This window comes from Mastomys coucha, chromosome X (assembly GCF_008632895.1).
Source record: "Mastomys coucha isolate ucsf_1 chromosome X, UCSF_Mcou_1, whole genome shotgun sequence".
In the NCBI taxonomy this organism is placed as follows: domain Eukaryota; kingdom Metazoa; phylum Chordata; class Mammalia; order Rodentia; family Muridae; genus Mastomys; species Mastomys coucha.
Genome location: NC_045030.1, coordinates 114901692 through 114910379, shown reverse-complemented (window position 1 = coordinate 114910379; position 8688 = coordinate 114901692). Strand labels below are relative to the sequence as shown.

The following is an 8688-nucleotide window of genomic DNA, read 5'->3' as shown; positions in this document are numbered from 1 at the left end:
CCTTCCTCTCTACCCTATACTCAGCATATTATCCATGTCTTTTCTATAACCGTACTTCATCACAAGATCCCTTTGTCTCAGCCTCCAAATTCTACAGATTGTCCCTGGAAAACTACTGGACACATGGGACAGGGAATGAAATAGGATAGTTTTCCTCTCCCTGCTTGCCTCCTATTCTAATTCCCCAGTCTCATTCACAAATCTGTAGTAAACCACATGTTGTGTCCTCCCCCTCCTGTCTACCACCAATGCAAAGGGTGTATATAGATCCGTATATAGATCATAGTGGCACACCCTACTTTCCTCTTTCTTGTATACCATATTGGAACCATACTTCTTAACCTATCCCCATTTCTCTCAGCTTGTAATACCTAGAATTGTTTTCTACTCAGGATCCTCAGTGCTATGTCCCACAGGATCTCAGAAGCATTTCTTATTAGGGAATCCATAGCCACCACAATCTATTAACAACCAGAAAAGGGCAACAGAAAGAAAAGAATCAGATATAACAACTTAGAATTAAAATAATCACTATCCAAGATGCTTAGTTACCAGTATAAAGACAGTCAATAAAAACCAGGACAATATGTCATCACTGGAGCCTAGCAACTCTATTATAGTAAGCTTTGTGATATGCAATATAGCTAAAGCAAAAGACAAGGACTTTAAAATACCTATGATGAATATGTTAGAGGTCCATAAATAAGATAAGCATATAAACTAATTAACAAAAATCTGTGAAAACACAAACACATAGTGAAGTTAAGAGAATAAAACTGCTTAAGACTTGAAAGTAGAAATAGAATCAATAAAGAAAACCTAAACTGATGAAAACTGGAAGTTAGTAACTTAGGAACTCAAACAGGAACCTCAGAAACACCACTAACAGAATACAAGAGATAAAAGAAAGAATCCGAAGTATTGAAAAGAAGAAAAAATGGATACAATGATCAAAAAAAATGTTAAATCTAAGATAAATGAATAAAGAAATAAGTCCTGCCACTAACCATCCAGGCAATGTATGAATGATAGGATCAGAGAAACAAGCAGAACACTAGATGAAAATCCCAGAAAATACATTGAAATAGAAGAAAATTTCCCTAACTTAAAGAAGGTTCCTATCAAGGTACAAGAAACATACAGAACATGAAATAGACTAGACCACAAAAGTTTTCTTTTCAAAATATAACCATGATATCCTCATTAAAAAAAAAATTACCCTAAACTTAGAAACCTCTGTCAATTATCAATTATTAATCTGCTATTATTGCCTCTAGAGAAAAGATTAAAGGGATAGAATAAACATAGCTGATGGTCTGGTTATTTCTGCAGCAAATGAAAAGCATGACATCAAAAACTCTCTGGTATATGTATCACAGTATTATATATATATATATATATATATATATATATATATATATACAGAAATGGTAGAAAAGCTGGATATATAGCTTATTATATTATACCAAGATATCAAAACATGACATGGTGGTACATGAATACATATATTTTTAATGTTCTTTTGTATCAGTGAAGAAATGGGTTCACAAAAACTACTCCTAAAACATGAGTTGAACAGGAATGATAAAATAGATTTGCCAAAGTTGATCATCAGAAATCTATGAGGCTTCTGTTTGTTTGTTTGCTTGTTTTAGCTTTTTGTTTTTTCAAGACAGGGTTTCTCTGTATAGTCCTGGCTGTCCTAGAACTCACTCTGTAGACCTGGCTGGCCTCAAACCCAGAAATCCTCCTTCCTCTGCCTCCCAAGTGCTGGGATTAAAGGCATGCGCCACCACCACCCTGCAATCTATGAGGCTTCTACCCTAGACAAAGAACTACACACAACTACAGAATGTGAATATTGAGAAAAATTGTCTTTTGGGGGGAAGAGCACATCAATTGATTGTCTGATACCAAATAATCAGCCCTGAACACATACTTAGTAAATGTTCTATTGCTATGAAGAGACAGCTTGGTCATAGTAACAGCTTGATCATAAAGGAAAGCCTTTAATTGAACATTTTTTACAAAGTATATTTCTTTTTTATTTTATTAGATTTTTTTAAATTTACATTTCAAATGTTATCACATTTCCTCATTTCCCATCTGAAAACTCCTTATCCCCTGTCCCTTTCCCATGCTCACCAACCTGCCCACTCCCAATTTGGCCATCCTCTGCCATACATATGCTGCTGGAGCCATGAGTCCCACCATGTGTACTCTTTGGTTGGTGGTTTAGTCCCTGGGAGCTCTGAGGGTACTACTTAGTTCATATTGTTGTGCGTCCTAAGGGGCTGCAAACCCCTCAGCTCCTTGGGTCCTTTCTCTAACTCCTTCATTGGGGACCCTGTACTCAGTCCAAAGGTTGGCTGCGAGCATCCACCCTTGTATTTGTCAGGCACTGGCATAGCCTCTCAGTAGAGAGCTATAACAAGCTTCTGTCATCAAACACTTGTTGACATCCAAAATAGTGTCTGCGTTGGTATATGGGATGCATCCCCAGGAGGGGGTAATAGTTTTTAAAAGTGCTTAGCTAGCTCATTAAATACATGAAAAAAAAAATGAAGTTTGTCAAAATTTTAGAATATCCTTTACCTGTACAACTTTTCAGCTTGACCTGACTGGGCAAAGAAGGAATGAAGAAAAGATCATACAGACACATAGAAAAAGTGGGAAATCAAGTGGGCTGTGGAAACTCTGATGAAGCTGCACCAACTATGTAGTAACAAGCAGAACCTCAGTGCTTTTATTATGTATACCACAGCACAAGGGAATTCCTAGTAGTCTCTGTAGGAGGTTTCTACTGGCCCATATTGTCTGGCTATAAATACCTGGGAGGATAAAGCTAGCTAACTTTTGCTAACAGGGAGCAGAGCAATTGTTCATAAACCTTTATACTTGCACATGCTGCCAATATTCCGATGGATCAGAGTTAAGGTTTTGCCAATTCCAAGCTTGAACCATTCAGGAAAGGTTTTGTCAGATTCCTGAGGGTCTAAGGTGCCATGTCCATGTCAACAATGCACACTCACTCAGGACTTCATCCACTCCCTACTCATGCATGGCTTTCTTAACTCCCTACAATCCTGTATTTCATGGAAGACATTATTAGAGTATACAAAGGTAAAGCATTCTATGTCTGAAAGAAAACTCCAGTATTGGCCAAATAAAGAGGACTGATTGGGGTATTTTACAGTGTATATCATTTTGTCTATAACATGTCTATAACCATCTTTTCTGCTCATACCAATTTTGAACCTAGGATGGCTGATCTTGATTGTCAAATTGACATACTTGGGAAGAGGGACAATCAATTGAGGAATTACTATGTCAGTTTTGCCTGTGGGCATGTTTTGGAAGAATTTTCTTTTCTTTTCTTTTTTTTCTCTTCTCTTTTGATTTCATTTCTTCTCTCTCTTTTTTTTTCGTATTTTTAAAGACAGTGTCTCACTATGTAACTCTGGCTAACTTGGAACTCACAGAGATCTGCCTTTCTCTGTCTCCTTAGTCCTTCAACTTAAAGAATGCACTATTTCTTCAAGCAAATGGGGCATTTACTTATTGTTAATTCATAGTAGAAAGCTAGCCTACTATGAGTGTACCAACTATTGGTCAGTGGCCCTGAATTGTATATGAAAAAGAGCTGAGCAAACCAGAGGAAACAAGCCTGTAAGAAGTTTTCTGTGGTTTTTGCTTCGAGTTTCTACCTTGCTTTTCTTTTTTGGCTTCCTTCAGATGATAGACCATAAGCTGTATGTGTAATAAATTCTTCTGCTAAATTATTTTTGATTATTATATTTAAAACAGCAACAAAACCCAAACTAGAACAAATGTTGAAAGGTGTACTATATCTATGAATCACTTGGCTGTTTTAACTAGGCTTAATATTTGGGTGATGATGCACCATGTCCAAAAGCAATTTTAGAAAGAAAAGGTTTATTTCATTTTCAATCCCGCACATCATTTCATCATGAAAATCATCAAGTGTAGGAACTAAAGCAGGATAGGAACTTGGAGACAGGTACTGATGCAGAAATCACAGACCAAGACTGTTTATGGTTTGGTCAGCCTGTTTATCATACAGAGGACCACCAGGTCAAGGATGGCACCCACCATAATGGATTAGATCCTATCCCATCAAGCACTAATTAAGAAAATGCCCCACTGTCAGAACTTAAAGAGGTATTTTCTCAATTGTGGTTCCTTCCTTTCACACAACTTTAGTTTGTGCCAACTTGACATAAAATATTAGCCAACACAATTGACTCCTTGTCAACTTGATATACAAGCATACCGCTGTTAAGCAAAAACCTTTCTTTCTCATTCTTCCCTAAGATCACACAATAATTTCAACATTATCACTGTAATTATAGTCATATGACTTACCTGTAAAGAATATATACTAAGCTCTTTAATATATGCATGAAGCCAAATATAATTCTTTTTCTAAACATATATACTATGCATTTTTTGTATATATGAGATATGATACATTACCTTGTATATTGAACAATTTAGATATTAAGAAAAGCTTGTAACAATTACTTGTAGCAGTGTAAAATAATCACAGCAGACAGATTTTGTGTTATTCTTCCTTTCTTTGTATTTTTTTTAGAGAAATTTCTATTCTAAAATATTAACCTTTACCAAATGATTAGATGGAAATTATATTACTACTAAAATTACTTGTCGTTGACACAGAAAATTGATGAACTTTTGTTATTTTCTTTTTTATTTTTATTAGTTTAAAATTTGTTCAAATTCTGTGCATAACATTTTCACCCAATTAACATTATTCTTTGATAAACCATTTTTTAAAGATGAGTTATAATTTAAATGCTATTTCCTAAGCATTTTCTGTGACTCTTTTTCTTCCACAGACAAAAAATAATTAACAAATCCATTACAATGGAAAGTTTATCCTACTCTGTCTTTTAAGAGGTTTTTCATATTTCTTTAGATAATTGAAACTTTTGAGATAACTTTATATATAAAAATATTTAATCATCCCATTTTTATTTATTTTATTATTTAGTTAGTTAACTAGCTATATATGGACTTGCATATAGATAGACCTCTTTCCTAATAACATTTTTGAAATGACTAGTCTAACAAAGAGCATTATAAAAGAAATAGCTAAGCACTTTAACTCTCTCTGTCAGAGCATCAATGAATAGATTGATTTAGAAGGTGTCAGTTATTCTTAGTGAAGTTGCATTCATCTCGAGGTCCTTTTATATTTTATGTTTTGAAAAACATTGTCACTAAATAATGTTAGCTTGCTTTAAACATATTCTGTCACCAAAATAGGCTTTGAACTTGTTATCTGTTAATCTTATCTTCTCAAGTACCTGGGATTACAGGACTATACCACTAGGCCCACATGTACAATTCCATTAATAAGGAAAATCACATCATTAAAGAATGTAGAGATATGAATATTTCTAAACCTTTTATGGGGATAATTTTAAACAATAAACACATCTACTATAAACAAACATACAGAATGAGATGATACTAAATAGACTAAGGGAAAGCTACGTGCTTTCAGTTTGGAATTTGAAAGAAGAAAGTAAAGCATCGTCATGTTCCTCTCAGTTGATACCAAGTTTATCTGTCAGCTCACTTGATGTTATAACTATACACTTGGAGTGTCCTGACTAAAGATCCACTATTGACACAAATGAGGGGTTTCAACCAAATTTTGACAGGAAATTTTCAAGTTAGAAATCTAAAATACTAATATATAAATTCAATAATGCTAGAGAAAAATCTAAGAAGAGATAGCCAGTAGGATTTCATATGTATAGAACATTTTACTCAATAACAACTGACTAGACAAGTACCTGTGGGACAGTGACTAAGAAAAGGCATGTTCATATTGCTACAATTAACATCTATAAATGTAAGATAACAAATAAATTTAATAAACCATAAACTAAATAACACAATTTTAAATAATCCAAAAATTAAAGCAAAAATTGAAATGATACATACATTCCTATGTATATATTGATAATACACATGTATATGGTAAGGATTAAAAACAAAAATATGAAACAAAATATCAAAATATCTGATATATTTTAAACATATCACTAAGAAGAATTTTATATCATGAAATACCTAAATTTGAAAATAGTAAATCTTTGAAATCAAACCTGTGTACTTACAGTTTAAAAATCTAGGAAATGAAAAGTAAATATAACAAAACCAAACCAATGTAAGCATAATAAGGAGATAGCAAAATAGACATGGAGATTCAAAATAGGAATAGAAAATAAAGAATAATAAAAGAAGTTTATACTTTGAAGATATCAATCTGTACTAGCAAGTGTACCCCAAAAGAAAATTAAGAAACAGGAAAAGTTTAAGAAAGTTCATAAAAGGAAAGATAATTAACTAATATGAAAGAGAAGATACAGATCTTCAGAAACAGTGGCCTGAAAATACTACTAGGAAAATAAAATAATATATAGTATATGCTTATGTTTTTGAGAAGATAGAAGTTATCCTTAGAAAATATAAAAATGGGAAAATATTGAAATAATTAATAGTCTAAACTCATCAAAATACATCTCAACTTTTTTCATTTTGAATTTTCATAATAAGCCAATTAAAAGTTATAAGGGAAAAATCTCTGAAACATAAATCTAAATTTATACTGTGTAGCCTAGCAACAAATTATGTTTAAAAGCAAGTGAAATATTTAAGAATGATAAGACAGGGTTGGTGGAACTTCATAAAGATACTTATTTCTTTTAGATACATTTTAAGACATGTGGATCACCATTAGTAAAAGTCTAAATACACTCATAAAAGAGGAAGATCACACTGTAAATTAAAAACAACATTTTGAAAATTTATACAAATAAGGTTTGAATTTTATTTTTAGCCATTAAAATAATTCTGAAAAAATTTACTTATACTTTTTTAAGTTGCCCAGGTCGTCAGTAATATCATGTTGTTTGTAAGCTATTCTTTCCTCTTACCTGTATTCCTAAGTCCATTTTGTGCTAATTATAATGTGTTCTTTCTACAGTTTCCTAGTGAAAAGTTTCAGGAGCAAATATCTGCCTGAAGCAAACATGTTTCCCACACAAACATGTAAGTAAAAGGGAAAAAAAAACTCTCAGTTTTCTACGAAAAAATAATCAACATGTTAGGAAATATAATGGAACTATTCCAATTGCATAATGGATATCTTTAAAAATATAGCTAACATCCCATTTTTATTATGATAGACCAAATGCTATTTTACTGTGGAAAGGAAGATGCCAAAGATGCTCTGAATCTATACTTCTCTTTGTAATGATACTGTATATTTTGGGTACTCCAAAACAGGAAAAAAACAACAACAAAAACAAACAAACAAACAAAAAACAAAAACAGAATCAATCATACAAACATACAAAATACCAAGTAATTGAGTAAAACGACAGACCAAAGTCCAACATAATGAGGCAAAGAACTGAGGTAACTTACAGGAAATGGCAGAATCATAGGCAGCACAAAGCCAGCTGTGTCACCAAAATTCCCATTCTAACTTGGATAGTATGGGAGTTTGAATAAGTATGCCCCTCCTAGAATCATGTGTTTGAGTGTTTGGGCAAAGGGAGCAGCACTATTAGAATATGTAGTCTTGCTAAAGTAGGTTTTGTTGGAGAAAAATGAGTTACCGAGGGAAGGCTTTGAGTTCTCAGATCAAGCTTGCCTAGTGGCTCTTTATTTCCTTCTGCTGCCTGCAAAACAAGATGTAGAACTCTCAGCTCCTTCTCCAGCACCATGTCTGCCTGCATGTCTCCATGCTTATCACTATGACAATAAAGGACTAAACCTAAAAGTGTAAGCTAGCCATGACTAAATGTTTTCCAGTTGCTTTGGCCATGGTGTCTCTTCACAACAATAAAAACCCTGAGACAGATGAAGACTTTTTAAAATTGCATCTCTGTAGCATGACTTGCGAGGAGTTTGACATGTATCAGATTCTCTTTTGTGGTGTACAGATGCTTAAAGTCACCACTCTCCAAGAGGTGCTGCACAGCTCCTCAATGTTTTCTAAGTATTAGTGTTGCTGATACAGATGTTCAGATATGGAAAAGCATTTGGATACTATGCCAAAGCAGCAATCATTTGTTCTTATGAGCATCACTGAGAAGTCTCAATCAACTCTGAGTTATGTATGGAAGGCTGTGCAGAATTGATAGTAACAGAGACAGTTGCTTTACAAACACTGATATGAGAAACTAAGCTGAACACCACCAGGTAAAATAGTTCCACCTACCTTTCAACTCTAATGAGAATGAATTAATTAAAAGAATGAATTTGGGTGTATTAGTCGGGTACTGTCAGAGCCTCTCAGGATACAGCTCTCCATTCATTGAACTGAGTACAGGGTCCCCAGTGAAGGAGACAGAAAGGACCCAAGGACCTGAAGGGTTTGTAGCCTCTTAGGATGAACAACATACTGACTAACTAGTACCCTTAGAGCTCCCAGGGACTAAAGCATCAACCAAAGAGTACACATGGTGGAACTGATGGCTCTGGCAGCATGTATATAGTAGAGGATGGCCAAGTCGGTCATCAATGGGAGGAGAGGAACTTGGCCCTGTGAAGGTTCTGTGCCCCAGTGTAGGGGAATGCCAAGGCCAGTAAGCTGGAGAGGGTAGGGGTGGTAAACAGCTGGAG

At 34.2% G+C, this 8688-nt stretch overlaps 1 protein-coding gene across 1 annotated transcript in view; it reads left to right on the top strand.

Annotated features, from left to right (window-relative positions):
• Positions 1-8688, top strand: part of Cpxcr1 (CPX chromosome region candidate 1) — a 119835-nt gene that overhangs the window by 48983 nt on the left and 62164 nt on the right. The window contains exon 2 of the mRNA XM_031376069.1: positions 7043-7107. The gene's annotated coding sequence lies outside the window, so the exon portion shown is untranslated. The remainder of the gene's footprint in view (positions 1-7042; positions 7108-8688) is intronic.